At 37.8% G+C, this 26,147-nt stretch overlaps 1 pseudogene; it reads left to right on the forward strand.

Moving 5' to 3' along the window:
• The first annotated feature begins 12,373 nt into the window (after window positions 1–12,373).
• LOC134472132 (ubiquitin-conjugating enzyme E2 D3-like) lies at window positions 12,374–21,979 on the forward strand (annotated as a pseudogene).
• The last annotated feature ends 4,168 nt before the right edge of the window (window positions 21,980–26,147 follow it).

Raw genomic sequence — 26,147 nt, forward strand, 5'->3', positions numbered from 1 at the left:
TTCTCTGATCTCCAATATTATGCAGGTTATTATACGCAATGAAAATATTTTGATGGAAAACCAAAATACTGAAAAGCACATTCCAGGTTACAGAAGAAGAATCGTACTGATTAGGTGGGAAAAAAGATTCTTGGAGAAAATCCAAACACCCGTCCTTACCTGGCTATATTAATTTCAGCATCAAATATAGTTGTTTTAGTGTCTTCCACAGTTAGAATTAAATAAAGGCCGTGTTCTCAGATCATTCCCACTGCAAACAGGTGTACAAGTTCCAGTACAGAGGAACTATTGGTAAAGCGCAGTAACATTTTTAAAAGAATTTCCCTCATATTCAGTAAGACAAAAATTTAAATTCTAAGAGCCCTATATAAATCAATTCAAAAAAGACCTTTATTTTCCAGTTGTGAAGGAAAATTTTGTCTCTAGAAATCAGGTGGTCTGCCTCTGGGATCAGAGTCCTTTGTGTTTATACCCAAACCTAGAAGTGTGTGGCACTCATTTTTTGTTGGTCAAAATGCAGAAAACTTTAAGAACCAAAGTGCTTTGGATCAGTACAGGACAACACTTACTACATTAAAAAGAAAAAACACCCAAGCCGTTAAGTCTTCTCCAAAAATCTATCCAGTATAGAGTAACGTCTTTATTCACAAACCTATGTTGATTGCTTAAGGATTAAAAACTTGGAAAGCAGCTTTATTAAGTAAATGAAAAAGTGCTATTCCTAAGCAAGCTATAAGTGGATTTGTCTGTTGACTAATGTTGGGTTTCTTAGTTTGTAATTAAGGAAAAACTTATTTAGGAAGGCATGATAGACTCCTCTTTGGTATTTAGCTTCATGACACTTCATACTGTCTGGTGAAGGGCTTAATTTTTCATGTGAGTTGTCCTTGAAACAATCTTTAAGATAGGACAGAGATTAATATCCTATTTTACAGATGATTAAAAACCATCATGTACTAAAATATTTACATTAGTCACTTTAAACACATTATTCCTCACAGTGACTTGAAAGTAACCACTGCTCCCAATGGCAATAAAAGAAAAAACAAGGCTCACAGAGATGAAATAACTCCCCTTAGTACCCACAGCTCATAAGAACCAGAAATCACATTATTCCAAGGTTCAGGCAGACAGATGAAGTTTCAAGATTTTTCAGTATTCAGTAGACAGAGACAGCAGCTAACAGCACACTGAGCATATTATTTACATCAATGCCTTCATTTTCGTAGTAATCTTTTAAGGTAGGAACATGTAACAGACATTTTAAAATAGAATCTGGCTACGGACAGTTACATCACTTATAACCTTCTCAAAGTCACACAGCTAATTAGGTTCAAAGCCCAGTTCAAACTGTAAGGATGTAGCTCTCAGGCCTGTGATATTATTAGCTATCATTCTGTTGATCCTGTACACTGGGGCCTTAGTATTGATCTACATGTGTGCACTGTGAGAACTGCCAAGAATGTGGTTTGTCCTTTGTATCATGCATCATGTTTTTCTCATCTAAAGGTAAAAGGGAATTGTACCTATTTACTGCTGTATATCATTTGTTGGATTTAATACTATTGAGAAGCAGAGGGGAAAGATCCACAAAACAGATCTACTTTCTGACTGTAAAGTACTGTATCTCCTTTGGCATGTGTGACAAGTGAATCATAGTCCAGTCACTATCCCAACTTTGGTAGTTGATTGATTGTGTCAACTTGAGTAAGTAACCCCCAACTAAATTGTTTTGTTTTTTGTACCAGGGATTGAACTCATGACCTCATGCTTGCGAGGCGAGCGCTTACGCCACTGAGCTAAATCCCCAGCACCCCCTGCCCCCCAACTATATTGACTCAGCATAGTTCTGGGTATGGAAGCCTCACCCTAGGGAGGATTATCACCAGAATGCTAAAATACGGAAACAAGGAAGGGTCACTTCAGTCTTGATGAGGTCCAGTCTCCATGTTCACCTTGGACATTATCTCCTGACCTCCAGCACAGACTCTTCAGCTTCCGGCACTGACCTTTCAGCCTTCTGAGATGGAATTGTACAGGACACTACGCTGAGCTCCAGACCTTTAACTGGATCCTTTGGATCCCCAGTGCCCATTCAGACCTTTTGTACCCTTTCACACCTGACTCTGTGGGCCAGTATCTTGTATTATGTTTCTCTAGTAAGCACTGACTGACACTAATTAACTCCATTTGGTTTCTTTCAGATTATATTTGTCTGTTTAGCTTTTTCTTCTGAGCCATTCTCTCCCGTCCTCTTTGATTCCAGCAGTGATGGGTCTGATCAATAGACATCTGTAATGACAAGGACCTGAAGCTACCTCAAGTGAAGGTAAGCCACACAGGTCCCCCTTAAGGGAGAGCAATTACCCCGTGATGAGAACCGGGGGCTGCCCACCCCTCCAGGCAGGAGCTGTTCTTCTCACAGTGGAAACCAGATTGCCTTCTCACTCAGTTAGGGCCCTCCCAGGACCTCTGAGATACCCGTCCACCAGACCACTGTTTAACCAGGATAACTTACTGCCGTGGTAGTAATGCCGTATACAGCCCCAACCTTGCCTTTGTTTTCCTTCTCTGCTAAACCCTGAAGCTTTGTCAGCCCCTAGAAAACAGTTCTTGAATCCCTTTATCTGTTTTTCCAGTCTGGCCACCCTGATCAAAGTTCTTTTTCTGCCCTTCATCATTGCTCTGCTCCTTGAGTGGTATGTTAGGACGCACCTGGTCTTTTGGAACTCCCAAGAACTCAGACACTTGCCCTAAAGCCCTGGTAACATGAAAAGACAGCTAGAAATTTATGACTCATTTGTGAAAAAGGAACTAGCTTCATTTTCAACCCAATTGGAGGAAATTAACATGGTACTTTGTTTCTAATATTTTCCTGTTTATACCCTATCCCCTGCTCCTCAAATCCTAATCAACAGTTTCCCAAGTGTTTTTTAAAATAATTTGTATGCTTCTGAGAAAGGAAGCATTAAAGATGTTGTTATTGTACCGATTCCTGAGGCCTGGCTCTGCCAGCCAGAGGACTCCCCTGCCCCTCGTACATGCCACAGTGCTGAATGCCTTTTGTCACCGTGAGGCAGGAAGTGCAGGGCGTGGCTAAGACTGGCTGGGAAAGTAGGTGTGATCTGTTGATTGCAAAATCCCAGGACACATGTGCACGTGGACTTCTCACAAGAACTCAAGTTTTGATAGTATTACCTGGACAAGGTGGGATATAAAAAGGGCCAGTTGCTATTACGTGCTGACATGTCTTCCCAATGACCCACCCTATCCTGTAGAGTATATTGATTTTTTTTCCTTTTTTTCCTTTTACTTGGCCCAAACTCACTCTGCAGAGCCTGTTTTTTCCTACTTTTAATAAATATGGAACTGTCCTCATTTATGCTTGTTTGACCAACTACAAATCACTTTTAGGAGACTCCAGAGTGGTCACAAGTGATTCTATCAGGATAGATCAACCGGACCCCACTCTCTATTGGCCACTTACTATCTGGAATCACCAGTAACATACAGAGGGGAAGGTCTGTTCCAATTCTCTTGTTCTCTCATCTTTATCTTTCCCAGGGCCAAACTGAAAGATCATTTTGTTCTTGCCCAAATCCTTCACCTTGATTGAATCACCTCAGTCCACAGTTCTCCTTAGCTTGATATCTTGAGAATTAAAGTTCAAAGTGTATGAATAGTTTGCCATCAAAAGAAAAAATACCAGGTGTCTCAGCATTGTCGTCCTGTGGTTCTGATAAGGATGATCTTGACGAATAAAGGAAAAAATAGTGGAAAACATAGCAATGACAGTGTGTCAAACACCCACTGTGTCTATACAGCAGGCTCCATAATCTTCTTTGTCTTATTGAAGTTCACAGCCACCCTACTATTGTTCTCGGTTTGGAACTGAGGAAAATGAGATTTGGAAAGGTAAAAGTCATGTGTGTCCACAACAGCTTATCAGCCTGCTTTAGTGTCTAAATATTGAGCAGGCATCAGTGATACACAGCTTTCAAAATATATTGGCACCACAGCAGGGAAATTCTGAATTGTGCAGAGCCCTGACCCTTCTGGTGAACAGGGCTGGGTACCAAGAATGAGAGAGACTGAACTCGACACCTTCCCCGTGCAAGTACATGAACTCTCCTAAGTGAGCCTGAGAGATTACTGTATGGAGGGATAAACCCTCATCTCCATTCTAACATCAAGAAGGACAGACTCCCCCAACAGGATCCAGGACAGAGAGCAGCTGCCTGTAGATCATATGTGAGAACTTCAAAATTAAGTGACAATTTAAAGTGAATACATCTTTGAAATCTCAGTGAGATCTTTACACTAAGGTTTTCTAGTGAAACCTGACTGTGGCTGAGATTAAATCAGGCTATTTTCAAAAAGGATTCCTCAAGTGAACCAATTTTTAGTATAGCTAGACTTTAACAATTACAAATAATTCGCCATTTACTTTGACTACAATGATAGAAGCTATTGTAGACCTTACATAATAAGCTCCTTGTACATGACCATAATTGCAAACTGTTGTGGTTTATATCTAGTTGTCCTCCCAAAAGCTTATGTGATCATAAGTGGGGATGTGGGAGGTGATTAGATCATGGGGTTGTGATACTCAGTGGACTCGTTCACTGATGAGTATATAACTAAATGTGATGTCACTGGAGGTGGCCTGGGTACATCTCCCTCTCTACTCCCCTGAGCTCTCTGGGTCCTGCCTGTCATGACATGCTCTTTTTCCCCTGCCACACACATTTCCCATGTCGCCCTGCCTTGGGGCCAACCATCTATGGACTGAAACCTCTACAGACTGATCCAAAATAAACCTTTCCTCCTCAGAGTTGTGGATGTCAGTTATTGTGTCTTAGTGACTAGAAAGTCACCAAGACAAAAAAGGTTTGGAGACTGACTTTAGAGAGCGCTTGTAGAAGTTCATTTTTCTCATTTGTTTTAGATGCTCCCTATACCACCTGAGTTCTTGAGGCTTCTAAAATTTAGAGGCCATCTGGGATCTCAGTAGAAGAATTATAAGAAATTTACTGCAATTTAATTTTCTGGAAGTTATTCTACCAGCAAATGAACTTTGTTTTTGGAGGTCAGGGGCTTTGTACAAACGTATAGTGTCATTCGGACAGATGCAGAAGCTCCCATCCCAGGCACAACGTACAGGGGCTGTGCTGCTTAGTGATCTCTGGACACTTATGTTACAGAGAAATCCCTTTGACAGTTTCTTTTTCTAACTCTGCTTCTATTTGACCTATTAATCCATATACATTCTAGCCTTTATTTCCACTGACAAGATGTAGACACTACAATATTTGTAAAATTTAGACTTATTTATAAATCAGAGTAGTTCAATATTCTGCTACCTCTAATAAAATCTTCTTTGTATTTGGTTAAGGTCTCTCAGAAAGGGAAGAAAAAAAGTACTTTATTTGTTGTTTGTTACCAGTCTGCCAGGCAGCTCATCTGCATTGTTCATCCGCTGCCTTGGAGCAAACTGACAGAGATATAGGTGTCCTGGCTCGCCACTTCCTGCCACTCCGCTTGAAAACTGTGGAATCATTCAACATATTTCTAAATGATTTCAAATTTCAGGATTAAAAATAATTTAGTTCATTTCAAGTAGAAGCACTGTAACACTGAGGGTTGGAATAAATCAAGATTATCCCTTTCTATATAGCAACTGCATACTAAGTCTTAAAGTTTGTATCCTTAGGTATAAAAATAAAAGATGGCAGAGTTCCTAGGTGTTGAATGTACCAGGCAAAGGCTTTCACATTGTCTTCAATTCTGCCAACAATCTTTAGAGGTAAGAATTAATTATTCTCACTTTATACATGAACACATTGAAGTTTACCAGGATTAATTTACTTAGAATCATGCAGCTATAAAATGATGGATCCTATTCGCTAATGTCCTGCCGTACTTCTGTGTTTGTTAAATATTATTGTGATATATTACAATATTATAGAAGTTAACAGTTATCGTATACCTGTATGTGAAAGACATTGTAAGTATTTATTATTATACAACATGAATTCGTTTAATCCTTGCAAAACTATATTACATGAAGACACTTATAAGCCCATTTTTCCAGTAAAGAAACTGAGGCACAAAGGTTGAATGTTCTCTCCAGAGTTCACTGAGCTGGTAAGTAACAGCCGGAATTCAAGCCCATCTGTCTCCTTAATCACATGTGATACTTCTTACTTATGGTAGGAAGTTTTCATCTCAGGTTATTTCTTTCCCATTCTTGCATTTTAAGACTGAAGAGAACTTTTTCTGCTGACAAGTTAATCAAACCTTATGGTCAGATAGTAGGGTTTGACATGCCATTGTTTGCTGCACAAATAATTTTATATTCCCTCAACCTAATTCACTGTCCTCATGAAGGTTATTTGTATCATTTGCCCATTGTAAGAAATATCATTTAATTACAAAAACTATCCATAGGTAATCCTATGATTATAGCTATTAATTAGACTAGATTATAGCTTTTAATTCTATGTTGTAGTTTTTAATAAGATGTATCTGACATTATTGATTTTATTTATTTAGCCTGATTCAGGAAGCAGCATACTGTGTGTCAGGTACTCTTAGATGTCTGGGTTCTTGGCACATAAGATCATCACTCGCCCCACTTCAGGACTGATGAGCTCAGCTGTGGGTATTAACCCTCGCCATCAGCAGTCTCCTTGCCTAGCCGATATGCTTGCTAGTGTTAAGTTCTTTCTGCAGCAGTGAAGGAATGGCTGGATTCAGAGATTCATTAGAACATGCAACATGGGTTCTACCGTCTCAAGGACATATTTTCTAGTTTCTCAGTGGTTTCTTTCTTCTCAGGGTTCTCTCATAGCCAAGAGTAGGTGGCTCTTGTCTCTAATAGTTCAGACTAGTGAGTTCCTACCTGCTGAAGCACCATTTCTGGGTTCTTTGGGTTACCAAGATGATCTCAGCCTCTTTTGTTTTTTTTTTAATTTTTTATTTAAGGAGAAAAGAAAAAAAAACAGTGAAGGGGTACAAGTTATACAGATTTACAGAAGAAAAAAATGCACAGTAGGAAATCACTAGTTAATGGATTACATATTGCCATCTTAGAAATAATTGTTCAAGTCACAAAATTAAAGCTTGTAGAGTGGATATTCCAACAATGATACTGCAAACAGTTCTGTTCAATGATCCAATAAAACTCTGTGATATCATTTTCTATCTTATACACTTAAATATACATGCAGTTATATAGTTTGGAGCACTTTCTTTTCCTCTCTTTTGTACAATGACTATTACACATTTTGGGTTTCATTACTCCCACGGTTCTTATTGCTTTTTTGGAAGAGAGTAAAACCAAATGTGACATAACAGAACAGAATCGGTCAAGTCAAAAGGGTGGACATAATAGATAATATAAAAACATAATACAAGGTGATCAACAATGGTTACCATAATGCCTCCCGCTATCTCTAATAGAATTGCCTATATCATTAGTTGTAATACAATTGAACAAAACAGTAAAGAACAAAACCGACAAAACCAAAACATTGGAGACATTGTAGGTCTTCAAAAGTAGATAAAAGTCAACGAGAATGGGCGTTATAATGAATCTCATTATCTTCTCAGCTGATGCCTAAACTTTCGAACCTGATACTATCCAGCAAAACAGAATAGAGGAACCTCAGTCAAAAACAAGATGGTGAGAGTAATACAGGGCTTTAAATCGAGATAATAGAAAGTCAAAGTGGGTTACTATATTATATCCTGCTATTTTTTTCCCTTTAATTAAACGGATAAAAATAAAAAAGTAAATAATGGAGTGGAGATTGAGAAAAAAGAGGGCATAACAGTGAAACAGGGCAGATCAAAACATAACCATTTAGACTTCCGGGAGAACATGGCGGACAGATAACAGCAACTACCGGAGGCTCTCTGAAAACTAGGCTCAGAAGCCAGGTATGGTGCGGACTAAAGAGACATAAGCAGGTGGAGTTATGCTCTGCTGACTCAGGAACGAACTCGGCTGAGAGAAACCAACTCGGAATGCAGTCCTGATGCTAAAACAGGAACAGAAAAGCCTCGCTGCTGAGGCTGGACCCCACGCCATTTGGGTTTCCCGCCGCGCGGTGGCTGGCTGCCTCTACATCGGCTCGGCAAGGAGAGAGACGCGCGGAAACTCTGAGAACGGGAGTCTGTGAACGGAGTCGAAAACAGGACGGGCAGGGAGGCATGTTCTGACTTGTGGCGAGGTGAGTGAGAGAAACTGACACTCCACCACAGTTTGACTCCAGCGGACTTTCTGGGCCCGGGCAGTCCTGCGGGAGCAGGGCGCGCTGGCGACTCCAGCCACACATTCCCCTGTCGGGCGGGATTGGTGAAAAGTGCCTGGCCTGCGTGACGCTGCCGGCGGACCCCGTAGGCTGGCCCAACCCAGATCCCAGAGCCTGACGGAGGCCGGGAGGGGCGGGCCCCCGCGTAGGCTGCCTGGTGTGCAGCAGTGAGTGGAAACACCTAACCGGCGCAATTCGATCAGGCTGTGGCTGACAGAGAGAGAAGCTAGGCCTCTCATATAAGCTTGCATACATAAGGAACAGAGAATATGGGAAGAGGCAGCAACAAGAAAGGCTCCTCGGCCCCCAATTCTGAGAAACAGGCAATAACAGACACCGCACCATTACACATAAGGCGCCATATAGAGAGCCTCATAGACCAATTCAGGAATGAAGTTATCAACGACCTGAAGCTAGAAGTATGCAAAATAGTTAGAGAAATACTAAGCACCACCCAAGAAAAAACAGATGGTGGAATGGAAGAACAGAAAAAGAGGGGAGAAGTGTTTGATGGAGAAAACAGGGAAAGCATAGAATACGTGAAGCAGGTTCAAAGGGACTACCAAGAAACTAAGAAGTCTATCGAAGACTGGCATAACAGCTTGAAAGAAACTAAGGACAGACTATCTGAACTGGAGGGCAGAATTGTAATATGGGAGAATGAAATGAAAAACTTCTTAAAAATAACAAAGAAACAAACAGCAATAATACAAAGACAAGAAGATGATAAGAGGAGCCATAACTTAAGGATTAAGAACATAAAAGAAGAAGTAGGGACACAAACAAATGAACTACAAAAGCTACTCACAGAAATAATCCAGGAGAATTTTCCTAATTTAGCAAAAGGTAAAGATACTCAGATGTATGAGGCATACAGGACCCCAGCTACCTACAACCCAAACAGAGCAACACCCAGGCATATAATAATAAAAATTCCAGAAATTCAATACAAGAACAGAATATTAAAAGCTGTCAGAGACAAGAAGCAGACCACTTACAAGGGAGCACCCATCAGAATTACAGCAGATTTCTCTGCACAAACCATCAAATCACGAAGAGCTTGGGGGGAAATAATTCAAGCTTTGAAAGATAATAATCTCCAGCCAAGATTGAGATATCCTGCACAACTGTCCCTCGAAATTGATGGAAAAACAAGGTGCTTCCAGGATAAAGAGGAACTGGGGGAATTTGCAACCACCAATTCAACTCTACAGAGAGTATTGCAGGATATTCTAAAAAAAGAAAAATACAAAGAATCCAGAAATAATGGAGGCCACAACGAATGGAGCAGAGAACAAAGTGAAGAAGACAAACTGACAGCTACTGACAGAATAAGAGCTCAACAGAAATGAGGCAGAGAAGATTGGATGATAGGAACAGCTATTTTGGAGAAAATGACATCTTAATAGGTAATACTGATTTAGTATCATCTTGTTTTGAAGTCTCATCTAGCTTTTGTCCTTCTGTCTCCAATGGTCCAAATAGGTTGTATCTTACTGGATTTTATTATGTATGATAGTATAAGCAAAAACCTTTTAAAGACAAGGAGATTATACAGAAACCATTGTTCATTTTCTGTTAGTCGATTCTAAATACTCTGTAATGCTGTCATTCTCTTGAATGGTTTTACATTGTTTTGATATACTTAATGCTACAGTATACGAAGTTGTACTCAAGGATTTCAAGGAAAGAGATAATATGGTAACTACTTTTAGGTCAGGATTATCTGGTGGTGAAACACTATTCTGCTTAAATGGTTATGTTTTGATCTGTGCTGTTTCGTTGTTATGCCCTCTTTTATCTCAATCTCCACTCCATTATTTACTTTTTTATTTTTATCCTTTTAATTAAAGGAAAAAAGTAGCAGGATATATTATAGTAACCCACTTTGACTTTCCATTACCTCGATTTAAAGCCCTGTATTACTCTCACCATCTGGTTTTTAACTGATGTTCCCCCATTCTGTTTTGCTGGATAGTATCAGGTTCGAAAATTTAGGCATCAGCTGTGAAGATAATGAGATTCATTATGACGCCCATTCTCATTGACTTTTATCTATTTTTGAAGACCTACAATGTCTCCAATGTTTTGGTTTTGTCGGTTTTATTCTTTACAGTTTTGTTCAATTGTATTGTAACTAACAATATAGGCAATTCTATTAGAGATAGCGGGAGGCATTATGGTAACCATTGTTGATCACCTTGTATTATGTTTTCACATTATCTATTATGTCCACCCTTTTGACTTGACCGATTCTGTTCTGTTATGTCACATTTGGTTTTACTCTCTTCCAAAAAAGTAATAAGAACCATGGGAGCAATGAAACCCAAAATGTGTAATAGTCATTGTACAAAAGAGAGGAAAAGAAAGTGCTCTGTACTATATAACTGCATGTATATTTAAGTGTATAAGATAGAAAATGATATCACAGAGTTTTATTGGATCATTGAACAGAACTGTTTGCAGTATCATTGATGGAATGTCCACTTTACAAGCTTTAATTTTGTGACTTGAACAATTATTTCTAAGATGACAATATGTAATCCATTAACTAGTAATTTCCTACTGTTCATTTTTTTTTCTGCAAATCTGTATAACTTGCACCCTTTCTCTGCTTTTTTTCTTTTCTCCTTAAATAAAATTAAAAAAAAAAAATTTTAAAAACATAACCATTTAAGCAGAATAGTGTTTCACCACCAGATAATTCCGACCCAAAAGTAGTTACCATATAGACTCTTTCCTTGAAGTCCTTGAGTACAATTTCGTATACTGTAGCATTAAGTATATCAGAACAATGTAAAACCATTTAAGAGAATGACAGCATTATAGAGTATTTAGAATCGACTAACAGAAAATGAACAATGGTTTCTGTATATTCTCCTTGTCTTTAAAAGGTTTTTGCTTATACTATCGTACATAATAAAATCCAATAAGATACAACCTGTTTAGACCATTGGAGACAGAAGAACAAAAGCTAGATGAGACTTCAAAACAAGATGGTACTAAATCAGTATTACCTATTAAGATGTCGTTTTCTCCAAAATAGCTGTTCCTATCATCCAATCTTTTCTGTCTCATTTCTGTTGAGCTCTTTTTCTGTCAGTAGCTGTCAGTTTGTCTTCTTCATTTTGTTCTCTGCTCCATTCATTGTGGCCTCCCTGCCACTATTTCTGGGTTCTTAGTATTTTTCTTTTTTTAGAATATCCTGCAATACTTTCTGTAGGGTTGAATTGGTGGTTGCAAATTCCCCCAGTTCCTCTTTATCCTGGAAGCACCTTGTTTTTCCATCAATTTCTAGGGACAGTGTGCAGGATATATCAGTCTTGGCTGGAGGTTATTATCTTTTAAAGCTTGAATTATTTCCCCCCATGCTCTTCGTGATTTGATGGTTTGTGCAGAGAAATCTGCTGTAATTCTGATGGGTGTTCCCTTGTAAGTGGTCTGTTTCTTGTCTCTTACAGCTTTTAATATTCTGTTCTTGTATTGAATTTCTGGAATTTTTATTATTATATGCCTGGGTGTTTCTCTGTTAGGGTTGTAGGTAGCTGGGGTCCTGTATGCCTCATACATCTGAGTATCTTTACCTTTTGCTAAATTAGGAAAATTCTCCTGGATTATTTCTGTGAGTAGCTTTTGTAGTTCACTTGTTTGTGTCCCTACTTCTTCTTTTATGTTCTTAATCCTTAAGTTATGGCTCCTCTTATCATCTTCTTGTCTTTGTATTGTTGCTGTTTGTTTCTTTGTTATTTTTAAGAAGTTTTTCATTTCATTCTCCCATATTACAAGTCTGCCCTCCAGTTCAGATAGTCTGTCCTTAGTTTCTTTCAAGCTGTTATGCCAGTCTTGGATAGACTTCTTAATTTCTTGATAGTCCCTTTGAACCTGCTTCACATACTCAATGCTTTCTCTGTTTTCTCCATCAAGCAATTCTCCCCTCTTTTTCTGTTCTTCCATTCCACCATCTGTTTTTTCCTGGGTGGTGCTTAGCATTTCTCTAACTATTCTACATACTTCTAGCTTCAGGTCGTTGATAACTTCATTCCTGAATTGGTCTATGAGATCTCAGCCTCTTTTGAAAAGGCATCTGGAAATAGAAAAGAAAATCCTGAGGATTGCTGTCACTATTTCCAGGGAGACTAAGTTGGGTATGCTCTGCTTGGAAATATGACACTTTGTTTTGCATTTTATCCCTTAATTTCTGAGTAACCAATAAAATTATTTAGTACCTTATTTGTTTACAAATGGGAGGTGAAATAAATACGAGGTTATTGAAATAGAAGACTAAAAAGTTGTTATTTGTATCAATATGACTTTTAGGCTCTTCTGACCAGTTAATGAAAGGTGATTTCCTACTATCATGGTGCTTTTCACCAAGCATCTTTTTTGTATCACTTGCCATATGATTCAGAGGCAATATTATTTTAATATTTACATTAAAATAAAAGGACAGTACTTTCTTTTCAGTGAACTAAGAGAAATTAGTAGTATAAATGAAACTAACATACACATTAAAATGTTTTTAAAACAGGCTAGAGAATTTGGTGATTAACTTCTCAAGTGAGATTTAATCTTGTGTTGAATTTATTTCACTTAATATTGTTTTCAAGTTGAATCCATTTATTTTGTGCTATTATGTTTCTTTTTTATAAGAGTGAATGTTTGTTCTATGTCTTGTATGCACAGTTAGTGCTTTGAAGATAACGATACAGGTCTGCCCTCCCTGGCCCACGACCCGCCCAGGTGACCTCGGGTGGGCCTAGTCAAGGGCCCTGCCTGAGCCCCGGGACCCAGCACACACAGACACCGAGGGCCGCGACAGCACGGACCGCGGTGCTGAAGCGATTCATAGGGAACTTAGTGATGTGGCCTGTGACCCTCCAGCACAGTGTTGTGCAGGCCCCGTTGGGGATGGTATGTTTCACCGGCAGGCCACAATTACAGGACCCAATGACAGCCCATCTCAAAGCAGTGTATTCTTTTTGACAATTCATTTTCCTGCAGACTACACCTTCAAACCACCTAAGGCTGCATTTACAACAAGAATTTATCATCCAAATATTAACAGTAACGGCAGCATTTGTCTCGATATTCTAAGATCACGGTGGTCTTCTGCGTTAACTATTTATAAAGTTCTTTTATCCATTTGTTCAGTGCTATGTGGTCCAAACCCAGATGACCCTGGTGCCAGAGACTGCAGGGATCTATGAAACAGACAGAGACGGGTACAACAGAGTATCTCGAGGTGCACTCAGAAGTATGCCATGTGATGCTACCTTAAATCAGAATAACCTGCATTATAGCTGGAATAAACTAAATTACTGTTCCTTTTTTGATTTTCTTATCCAGCTGTTTCCCTATCAGACCTCATCTTTTTTAATTTTATTTTTTGTTTACTTTCCTCCACTCATTCACATGCTCATCTGAGAAGACTTAAGTTCTTCCAGCTTTGGATAATAACTGCTTTTAGAAACTGTAAATTACAAGAGAACAGTTGCACAAGATTTAGAATTTTTTTTTAAATGGAGCATGTGTATTATGTGGCCAGTGTCTTCACTGTAACCTGGTTATGCGACTAAACCGTTCCTCACAGCTCCAACTGCTGCAGAAGCCATCTGAGGCGGGCAGATGGATGCTCGGTTGTCACGGCGAGGAAACAGCAGCATTCTAGCAGCATTCGTGCTTGTTAGCCCTTCCCTGTTAGAGATTTGCGGTTACGTGACATACTTATGCTCGTACTGATGTGGCTGGAGAATTGGTACTGAATTACAGCATCAGCAGAACAGAAAATGGGATGTATTTTATGCATGTCAGTAAAGGAATGACCTGTTCTTATTCTACAGAGAATGAAAATTGGAACTTGAAACAACCTTTGTATTCCAAAATAGGGTCTCAAAACATTTTGTAATTTTCATTTAAATTGTTAGGAGGCTTGGAGCTACTAGTTAATCTGTCTTCCAATACACTGTTTAATATAGCACTGAGTAAATGATGCAGGTTGTCAATGATGAGTGATCAACCAATAGCCCTGCTAGTAACTGATTTATTTTTCTTCAATACAGTTGCATAAACCAGATGTCTTAGTTACATTTTACTCGTTGCTGAGACAAAATACCTGATGCCCAAAGTTGGGAAAGGAAAGGTTTTTTTCTTACAGTTTTGGGGTTTCAGTCCATACTCAGTTGGCTCCAAGACAGGGTGGCATGGCAGAGCCACGGGTCATGGCGGCTGCAAACAGCAAGGCAGGAACCAGCAAAAGAGAGCAAACACACCTTCTTCCTGCCATTACATTACATCTTGGCTCCACCCCTATGTGGGTGGAGCATTGACACCATCAATCCAAGCACTAGACAATGAACCATCACAAATGCACAATGCAAATTCATGAGGCCTGGGGGCCACAGACATAAACCATGATACACACATACACACAAAGATAACAATACACAGTGAATTAACTTTTGGTGCTGTCTCATTATTTTATGAATTTCTTATTTTATAAATTATCAAAAAAACACAAATATGCAAAATGCTTATAGCACCTTGATTTACAATTCCTTGCATTGTAAATATCCCAAATGCCCATAAATTGATGAATAGATAAACAAGTTTGGCATACTCATGGAGTGGAATATTACTCAACAGTAAAAAAGTAAATGTCTGGTGTGTGTAGCCACACAAATATTCCAAAAGTATTATGTAAGTTTTAAAAACTCACCCTCAAGAAACTACTATCTTGTGATTCAAATTTTAAAATTTTTAGAAGAGCATTTATGACAACAGACTAGACATTGCCAAGAACTAAGGGTATGTGTATAAAATTGCTTGTGAAGGGGCATGGAATGGAAATTTTCTTGGATATTAGAAATGTCCTATTTTCATAATACATTTTCATATTATCAAGGCAAGTCTAATAGTACTTCTGAATTTTATTTTATATTTATCATACCTAATGAAGCCTATTTTAAAAGACTTTCATAATTGACTAGGAATAAATTACTTAACTGTTCTAATTCCAGCCCCTCACTTATGCCTAGTGGCAATAGAATGCTCTAAGATCAGGCTACCTAAGTAGGAATCACCGTCTACCAGCTGGCAAGTGTCTGATTGTGCACAAATTGCTTACTAAGTCTCACGTTTCTTTATTTATAAAATGGGAATAATAGTCATGCCTGCCCCTCAGAGTCAAGGTGATTCAATAGAAATCATAGTACCTGGGAAAGAGTATTCTAAATGCTAGTAATTTTCTTTACTACAAAAAGAAGATAAGACTTATACAATTTTGTATTTCTAATATAGACATGTATTCTAATCTTTTAAATGTACTAATTTTATCATATTTGGATTCTTCCATCTTTTAACATATTCATATATATCTGTGAATTACAGTTAATGCCTGCAGCTTTTTTAAAAAGTATATTGTAGTTAGAACTTTTATTTTAGCTTTTAAAAATTAATGTCATAAAATTCTTCTGACATTTAATGCATGGATTGTTTTACTGAGGTTCTTTTTCCCTCTTGCTCTGTGGACTATATTTGTTGATTATAGCATTAAATACATTGCTAAAGAAGGAAAAGCTGCAAGATAGAATATGCACATCACCTATATTGTTGCATAAAAAGTTATTTGTCTAAATCTAGAACTCAAGTGGAAACTACACTTATAAAGCTTAAAGGTCAGAATCACAAAACACAGTTTGAATTGAAATTAATGCAAGGTTGTCTCAAGATTATAAAGTCTGTGCCTGCAAAGAGCTAGTAGAAGGTTTATTCTGGTAAGTCCATTATAATTATGCTTTTGAGCAAACTATCATAAATGATGCCAGAGCATGACTGGATGAGGAGGAAAAGATTGAATGGAAGGAGAGCAGAGCTGCTGAGGCGCAGAGCCCAGAGCAGCAGTCTAAGCCAGTGACAGAAGTAAGATTAAGCTAGCAGCTGCAGAAAGAAAACTAGAAAGGACTAACTCAAAGACCAGAAAAAAATCTTCAGTGATTAAAGTAAGGAAATACCTGAGATCAGAACTGAAGAGTGTAAAAACAGCAGCTTTTAAATATACCATAAGGTTGTTATTACCTTTGCGGCTATTACTGATACTGGTTTTGTTTTTTGAAAAGTAATAGACACACTGATCCTAAATTTGGAAACATAATTAGCAAGATTAAATTCTGACAATAAAATAATTATGGGGCACTAGCATTGTCACTACACACTGAGGCTTGAATAGACACAAGAATCAATGACAAAATAGGATTTTCAGACATATATTTAAGAGCACTCATGCATTTATTAATTTAACATATGGCAAAGATGGCATTTAAAAGTAGCACAAAAAAAGATTCCTTATTCAATTAGCAACTGGGAGCAACCAAATACTCACTGAGGGCAGAAATTGTTGAATACTCTTTCATAGTACATTACAGGTGGATGAGATGCCAGTGCTTTCCTGTGAGTTGGCACCATTTGTGCACCGCAGGGCAGGAGAACAAGAAGCCAGTAAGAATTCAAGCCCTTCTGCAAGTCGGCACCACGTGCAGGCCACTGGGAGGAGAACCAGACCTTAGCCCTCTCCTGTAAGTGCTGCCACTTGTGGACTGTGGTGAAGAAGACCAAGAAACCAACAAGAAGCCAAGCGCCTCCTATGAACAGCGTGGGCTGCTGGGAGGAGAAGCAGAGGTCAGCGCCTTCCGGCACGTGGGCTCACAGACAAGAGGAACCAGCGTCCTTCCTGCACCCTCCCCGCTCCATAAGCAACCAGCTGATCTGCAGAAACTCAGGCTGAGAGGATAGCTAATGAAGTAACAATACAACTTTATGTTTGGAGTGTTTCGTGGCTCACTTACTTTGCAGGCCTAAAGCTGGTAGTCTGATCGTCTATTCAGAGAACAACAATATGCAAAATGGCATCTATGAGGAATCTCCTTCTGAAGGTGGTGGCCATTGTTAATTCCCTATTATCTTGTTTCAAAATCCTGTGTCATTCTCATTGTTTTTTGGTTGGGTTTATTCTGTTTGTCTTGTTTGATTTTGTTGTATCTGATGGCAAGGGCAGCTATTTTGAAGATGAGATATATTACGATAGCCATTTTTTTATTTAAAGAAAGAAAGAAAGCAAAATAGAAAAGAAGGATAAAATAATACAGAATTGAACAAAAAAATTAACACTAAGGAATTGTTAGTTGATACATTACATATTGTATCTTAGAAATAGTTGTTCAAGTTACAATGTCAAAGCATAAAAAGTGGATAGACACTCAAACATTGACAATGCAAACCATTCTGTTCAATGACCCAACAAAAATTTGGTAATATGGTCATCTATCTTACACACTTATAGATACATTTAGTGATAGCCATTTTGCATTTACTATGATCTTGTTTTGAATTCCTGTATTACATTCATTGTTTTTGCTGGTTCTATCCTGTTCTGTTTTGCTTGATTTTACTATGTCTGAAGTTATGGTAGATATTTTGAAGACAAGAGGCAATATGGTAATCATTGCTGATTTCCTATTATCTTGTTTTGAAATTCTGGGTCATATTATCTTGTTTTGATTGGGTTTGTTCTGTTTTATTTTGCTGGGTTTCATTCTCTTTAAGATAAAAATTACAAAATATATTACAAGTGGATCAAAAGTTTATAAGTAAAAAGGAAGCTGCAAAAATGTGAGAAGCTACCTGAGAATTGTTAAAGAAATCAGACTGAAGAAAGCCTTCTATGTTTAGCATGAAGCCTGGGGAGGAAACTGTTAATAAAAAAATAGATAAATTCAGCTTTATAAAAAAGAATTTTTTAAATTCTGCTAGGCTAAAAGCACAGACAAGGTGAAAAGACAAACCACAAAACACAGAAAAATATCTCCATCTCTTGTTAGAGACAAGGGACTAATTTCTGCACTATACAAGGAACTTCTAAGAATCAATACAAAACAGATCAATAATTCCATAGGAAAGTAGCTAAAATGTAAACAGAAAGTATAAAAAAATTAAACATAATTGACATATATAAAATATTTTCTAATTATTCAACATAACTACACTGAATTAAAACCACACTGAAAAGTCACTTTTTATGAGATTGGTAAAAATAATAAAATCATAAAACATGGCAAAAGTATAAAAATACTCATATTGCTGAAGAGAACATAAATTAGTAGAAATTTTATGACATTATATTTGAGAATATCTTTTAAAATTAAAAATATGGGGGCTGGGGATATTGCACAACAGTAAAGAACCTGCCTGGAAAGCGAGAAACCTTGAGTTTGATCCCCAATATCAAAAAATTAAAATTTTTTAAAAATTAAACATAAAAAATAGACCTTTTGACACACAATTCTACTTTAGAAATTTATTCTATATTCTTGAACATACAAGATAACATATGGACCAAATTGTAATTATGGTATGATTTTTAAAAAACAAAATAGATTTATTAAAAAAGAAACAATCTAAATACAGTTGTTTATGTAAATTATAATACAGCTTTACAATGACATAAGTTTTTTTAAAAGGATGAAATAAGTGTATGTGCTGGTAATAAATTTCCAAGATTTGCAAAATACATGTATTCAAAGAATATACCATCTAATGAAAAGTCAAGGTCCAGAATGATACCTGTGCAAAGTATAATTTATTCATTCATGTATTCAGCAAATATCTGGTTTGTGTCAGGCATCATTATAGACTCTTGGGATATATCAATAAATAAAATAGGCAAGGACCTCAACCAAAAGGAAGCTTACCTTATGCAACATTAAACAATATAAGCTCTAAGTTGTTTATTTATTTCAGTTGCTATCATTTCAGAAAGTCACCCAAAAACAAATATAAACATTGTACAATGTATTATAAACTGGTAAATTCTATGGGCACATAAGGAAGTAGAGTCAATCATGAGTACGAAGATGATATGACTATTAAATAATACAGCCCAGTTGGACCACGGAAGGTGAAATTTGAGCAAAGGTTTGAAAGGGGTGAGGAACTAGCCAAGAGTATCTGAGAAGAGAGATTCCCTTTAGAGGGAGCTATAAAAGGCCCTCGGGCAGAAGCTTGTCTGAGAAGAGTGTGGAGAAGCCCGGAAGACTGGGCAGGATGAGCCAGAAAGAACAGGAAAAAGGTGAGAGAGATCCTGGGAGGCAAACCAACACAGGGCCTTGTAAAGACGCAGACGATTCATCTGTGTAACAGGAAACAGCTTCAGGGTTTGGAGGTAAAAAGCGCATCACAACGATTTACAGTTTAAAAGGGTCCCATATTGAGAAATAGCAGTATGATGCGTATCTGCTATTTACATAAACAGATTTGCATATTTATTTATAGATAGATACTCCCCAACTTACATAGGGTTACATCTGAAAAACCTGTCATAACCTGAAAATATCAATAAATCAAAAATACATTTTGGGTTATCCCACTCTGGGGCTTCTGCTCCTCAGAGTGGCTTTATATTTCTTTCTTCTGTCGATGAACTTTACTCTTGCTACCAAGAATGTTTTTATACCTAACCTACCAAACATGTTGCTTAGCAGCACAGCACACTATTGGTAGTTTACCCTGTTAATGTGGGGCTGACTAGAAGCTGCAGCCCATTGCCAGCACTCAGCATTGCCAAAGAATATCAGTGGCATCTTGTTATCTTGGGTAAAGATTCACATTCAAAATTCAAATTGCTTTCACAACATCATAAAGTCAAACATAAAGAGTTGAACCATTATAAGTCAGAGACTGTTAATACTGTATATATACTATCTGTGTACTTCTGTGTGTATAGAATGCCTCTTTTTTATTTTAAAGAGAATAAAACAAAACAATGAAACAAAACAAAACAATGGGAACAATATTGGATTTCAAAAACAAGACAGCAGAAAGTCACCCATAGTCACTGTAATGCACATTGTTTTCCTCTAAATAGATACTCAGACCACCAGACAGAGGCATGCAAAGTCAATCAAACCGCACAAGCACTAAGTTGTTTCTTTACTTCAGTTGCCATTATGTCAGAAATTTCAGGTGTGTGGCTTCTAATTTCCTCTCTAACTGTGTCTCCTGAACTTGTTCTGGGTGAGATATAGGCATGCAACATTAATCAAACAATATAAGCACTGTTATTTATTTCAGTTGCTATCATTTCAGAAATTTCAGCTGTGTGACTGCTAATTTCTTTTGATTTCTTTTGTGTCTGTGTTGTCTGGATTTGTTCTGGTTAGGCTGCAAGTCTGAGATTGCAGGCTGCTCCTTGGTCTTGACATTTTCCTGTGTTCTTGCGAACTGGCAGGTTGCTGAGTCCAGAGTGCTGACTTGCATTGGCTGTTCGTCCCATGATGCAGGGGACTGGGCTAGGTACCTGGGCTCCTCCAATCCCAGGTTCCCAGGGTGGCAGAGGCCTGGGCGGCTGCTCATCAATGTTTCCCTGATGACTGTGGAACCCCAGGGGCGTGGCGTCCTCTCCAGGCCACAGGCAGTGGTCTCTTGGCAGGAGGCACAGCTCTTCTCCAGCCTCAGTGGCTGGCTCCCCAACGGGGCATGGCACCCCAGGGGGCAGGGCTCCCTTTGTCCAGGCCTGCAGTGAGTCGGGGTGGCGAGGGTGGTGGTGTGTGATGTCTTTTCCTCCGGCCCATGGTCGTGGTTCTCTGCGGGGACACGAGAATGCCTCTATTCTAAACATAGAAAAGCTGGTCACATTGGTTGTCTAAGAAGAGAATTGAGTGACAGAGAATCGAGTATTTAATGGAGCATTATTTCTCATTGCCCATCAGTTTTAACATCTTTGTTTCTGACTGTTCAGTTTTCAGTTCTAGGGATCAAACCAGGACCTTGTGTATGCCGAGTTTACACTACCACTGAGCAACAGCTCTAGCCCCAGGTTGAACCATATAAAAGTATTACATTTTAAAATCAGTATCATGTTTTAGAAATAGTACACATTACAAGCTACATTATAAAACTGCTACATGCCTGTGCCTAAAATTTTTCTGTTGTTCAATTGTTAAAATTCTGACTGAAGTATGAATAAGTTTGATTCCAAAAACGTTGATTGAATGTATATGATGTTGAAATTTTAAAAATATAAACAAATATTTTTCAACATGATAATGTGCTGAATATGAATGAAAGTTTAAACTGATCTTCTGGAACTAATTAGTTGTAAAAGTCACACCTAAGTCTCACCGAGTTCAGAAAGAAGCTGATGTCATAAAGTACAGCTGCTATAATTTTTTTTAACACAGCAGAATAGGTATCACTTCATATTTCTGCCCTGCAGAAAAAATTAAGAATTATTCTGTGACACAAAGTAAATGTTAAAAGACCTATACATATGCATTAATGAAAAGTAATATTTGATCTATGTCTTTTAATTTTTGCTTAATTCTTTCTGGGTTTCTAAAATTTTAAATTTAGAAGAGTACAAAGAATTAAATAAGAAACACTTATGGCCCATTACCCAGAAATAATAAATGTCAACACTAGATAGTGTCTTCTTTACATACTTTAATAATAAAATCTTATATGTAAAATCTGAGTCTTCTTTATTCTTTTAGTTCCATTCATTTTCCTCCTAAGAGATAACTTTTATCCCAAAATATATGTCCTCATTTTTGCCTTATTGTACATTTGTATCAGATATAAAGTTTAAATAAATACTGTTATTTTGTATACATCATTTGACAATCCGCTTTTTTCCTTCACCTAACCTCATGTTTCTGAAATCTATTTATATTGATACAATAATTATTTCATTTTCTACAGAGATATGAAATCACGGCAATTTCTTTTTTTAATTTTTATTTAAAGAGAAAAAAACAAAACAGTAAAAGGGTACAAGTAATATAGAATTTCAAAAAAAAAAACAGTAAGAAATCACTAGTCCATAGATTACATATTGTCATCTTAGAAATAGCTGTTCAAATTACAGAATTAAAGCATACAAAGTGGACATTCAAACAGTGAGACTGCAAACAGTTCTGTTTAATGACCCAACAAAAACTTAGTGATATGGTCATCTATCTTACACAACTAAACACACTTGCAGTTGTATCCTTTAGAGCACTTTCTTTTCCTTTCTTTTTTACAATAACAATTACACATTTTGGGTTTTATTACTCTCACAGTTCTTATTACTTTTTTTTGAAGAGAATAAAACCAAATGTGACAAAACAAAACAGAGTCAGTCAAAACAGAAGGATGGACACAGTACACGATATAAACACAGAATACCAGGTGATCAACAATGGTTAACATAATTCCTCTTGCTATCTTAAAAAGAGTTGCCTATATCATCAGGTATAAGAAAATTGAACAAAGCAGTACAGAACAAAACCAATGAAACCTAAACATTGGAGACCTTACAGGACTTCAAAAGAAGATGATAGTCAAACCAGAATGGGTATCATAGTGAATCTTATTGCCTTCAAAGTAGTGGTCTATACCCTCAAACTTGATACTAACAAACAAAACAGAATAGAGTAAAATCAGTCAAAACAAGATGGTGAGAGCAATAAAGGGCTTCAAATCAAGTTAACAGGAAAACAAAAAAGTTACTATAATATGTCCCGCTATTTTTTAATTTATTTTTCCCTTAATTAAAAAAAATATATATAAATTAATTTTGAAAAAAATGAAAAAAAGGGGGGAGATTAAAATAAAAGAGGACATAACAACTTAACACAGGTCAGAACAGAATAATTTAAGCAACATAGTGTTTCATCACCAGAAAACCTGACATAATAGTAGTTACCATAGTGTCTCTTTCCTTGAAATATTTGAGTATAACTTTGTATACTATAGCATCAAACATATCAAGACAGTGTGAAACCATTCAAGAGGATGAAAGTATTACAGGGTATTTAGAACCAGCTCACAGAAAACGAACAATGGTTTCTATATTCTCTTTGCCTATAAAAATTTTTGTTTATACTATCGCATATAATAAAATCCAGTATGATATAACATGATAAAACCAATGGAGACAGAAGAACAGTTTGGTGGGACTTCAAAACAAGATGATATTAAATCAGCACTAGCTATTATGATGTCATGTTTTCTTCAAAATAGCTGTTCATACTATCATAGACAATAAAATCAAACAACCCAGAATAAAACCATTCCAATTAATGAGTGAAAACATTATAAGGCTTCAAAGCAATATAATGGGGAATTGATTACCACATACTTTTATGTATTCTTATCATTTCTTACACTAGGGAAACTATTCAGTATTTATACATGTGAGTTTGATTTATTTCACTTATGAGTATGGTCTCAAGCTGTGCCCATTTATTTATAAATATCTCAGTGTGATCATTCTTTATAGCTGAGTAGTCCTCCATTGTATAAAAATACCACAACTTTTTTATCCATTCCTCAGTCGAGGGACACTTAGGTTCTTTCCAAGATCTGGCTATTACAAATTTTGCTGCTATAAACATGGGTGCACATATATCACTATGGTGTGATGCTTTCAGTTCTTCTGGGAATATGCCTAGAAGTGGAATAGCTGGAACAAATGGGACTTCTAATCCCAGCTTTTTGAGAAATCTCCAGACTGACCTCCACAATGGTTGCACCAGTCTACACTCCTACCAACAGTGCAGGAGAGTTCCTTTTTCCCCACAGCCTCTCCAGCATTTGTTGTTGGTGGTTTTCTTGATCCTGGCCATTCTTTCTGGAGTGAGATGGAATCTCAGTGTGGTTATAATTTGCGTTTCTCTAATGTGTAATGATGATGAACATTTTTCCATGTATCTATTTGCCATTTGTATTTCATCTGAGAAGTGTGTATTCATCTCAGACGCCCATTTTTGGATTGGATCTCTGAATTTTGGGGTCTGATTTTTTTAATTCTTTATATGTTTTAAACAGAAGTCCTTTGTCTGAGGAACAGTTCACTAAGATTTTTTCCCAGTTTGTGGGTTTTTCTTTTCACTGTGCAATCACAGCAATTTCATTTAGCTATTTTCCACAGGGAAACCACATATGAACTGGAATTGGATTTTTTTGTAAATGCTCTAAAACATTAAGACAGGTTCCTAAACTATATACACCAAATGACCCCAAAATATTGAACAAACCCATAAGAGGATATTTTTGAATTTCAAGGAAACACAGTGGCATACTTTTCGAGATACATGTGGTCATGGATTGTATTTAGCTATCTCCTCAAAGCTTCACATGCTCTGCGGGGAACCACTTAGACTGCTGCAAAGCTCAAGGGCACCTGAGGACACCTGAGGACATGGCCTGCTTGTCTAGCACAGGTGCATAGTGGGATGTACTTATGTAACTATGACTTACCCGAGGCAAGCACTACGTAACAGTGTAATCTGAGATAACAACCTGGCTAAGAATTATACGTAAAGACACAGGTGGCTCTCCTGTACTCTCTGCCCTACTTCACGCTGCCTGCTCTTGTTGCTGATATCTTGCACCTGTGTGTTCTTTAACCTGGCCCCTGCCTCAGGCTGACATGCTCATAGTAGGCCTTGTCAGAGATGACTGGATCTAGGGCAGTGGTGGCCAACCTGTGTGTGGCATGCATGCTGCACTGGGCACGCAGAGCCGTGACAGCATGCGGGCCAAGGTAAGAGCTGGTTTTTCTACACTAAAACCTCAGTATTCAGATTTCATTGCTGTCTTAGCACTTTGCAATAAATACGCTGGGCTTTGCTGCAGATCGAGAAGACAGGAGGTGGCAATGCTGTTTGGGTTTTGGGTTGCAGTCTGGCAGTCGGTCTCTAAAAGGTTTGCCATCACTGATCCAGGGTGTATAAATGGATACATGATAACTGGATCCAATTGGATTGACTGGTTTTCACATAGCTCTGAGTGTGGCTAGTTGGATTTAGTGAGGCAAAGGACCTCCCCTGGGTGTGAGTGGTATCAACCAAAAACCTGAACGGAACAAATAGGGGAAGAGAGGCTTGCTGCTGCTGCTTAGTGCTGGGCGGTGCTACTGGTTGGTGCTTCCTGCCTGCCCTGCCACGAACTGCTTCTCCTTTTCCATTTCAACCCGCATTGAGGCCAGCTGATCATGGCCTGAAACATCTACAAACCTTTGCTCCATTAACTTGTGGATGTTGGGTATTTGGCCACAACAATAAGAAAAGTAACTAAGATTCATGCAAAGAACTGTATTACATTGTTTAGATCCCTTACATACTTATTTTGTGCGAGTCCAGAACTTCTTTCAAAGGCATAGGTGAGTCCTTCTTTAAGCCTAGAGAAAAAATTATTGAGACACTAAAATTGCTAGATCCAAGAAAGTTTGAGAACCTCTGCAATAAGAATTAAAAATCTACATGTACTCATTGTGCTGTACAAGGACTGCCTACCTGGTATATACATAGAGGACCTACACAGAGAGCATTTCAGAGAGCAGACTGGCCTTTTGACCCTAAATTTACTTTACTGATTTGAAACAGTGAGTCATAATATACAGCACCTAGAAGGTATAATTTACTGTTAAAACTTTAAAAGTCTCGGACAAGTTGCCTAAGATGAGCTTCTAAGTTACTTCAAATACATGTACTTCACCAAAAATGTTCCTTAAGCTGTGATAAAAGTTAAATGTGCTCCTGGCTATTTACTTGTGTGACACATAGGGCAAGTGAGACACCCTGGGGAGGGATGTGGGTGTGCAAGTCTACAGCTGAGGAGGAGAAGGAAGCCCTGAGGAGTAGCTTTTAATAAATAATCTGCACACTTTTAACTCATGAGTAATGTTTATGCTATTTAACTGTTGTTCCAGCCCTCTCTAGGAACCAGAAACCCAGCCTGAAGACTATTTATTGAACACTTCACTCGCCTTTTTATTTAAAAGAACGGTACAAG

The sequence above is a fragment of the Cavia porcellus genome, unplaced genomic scaffold, assembly GCF_034190915.1.
Source record: "Cavia porcellus strain 051 isolate PalLab524CR breed Dunkin Hartley unplaced genomic scaffold, mCavPor4.1 scaffold_22, whole genome shotgun sequence".
Lineage (NCBI taxonomy): Eukaryota > Metazoa > Chordata > Mammalia > Rodentia > Caviidae > Cavia > Cavia porcellus.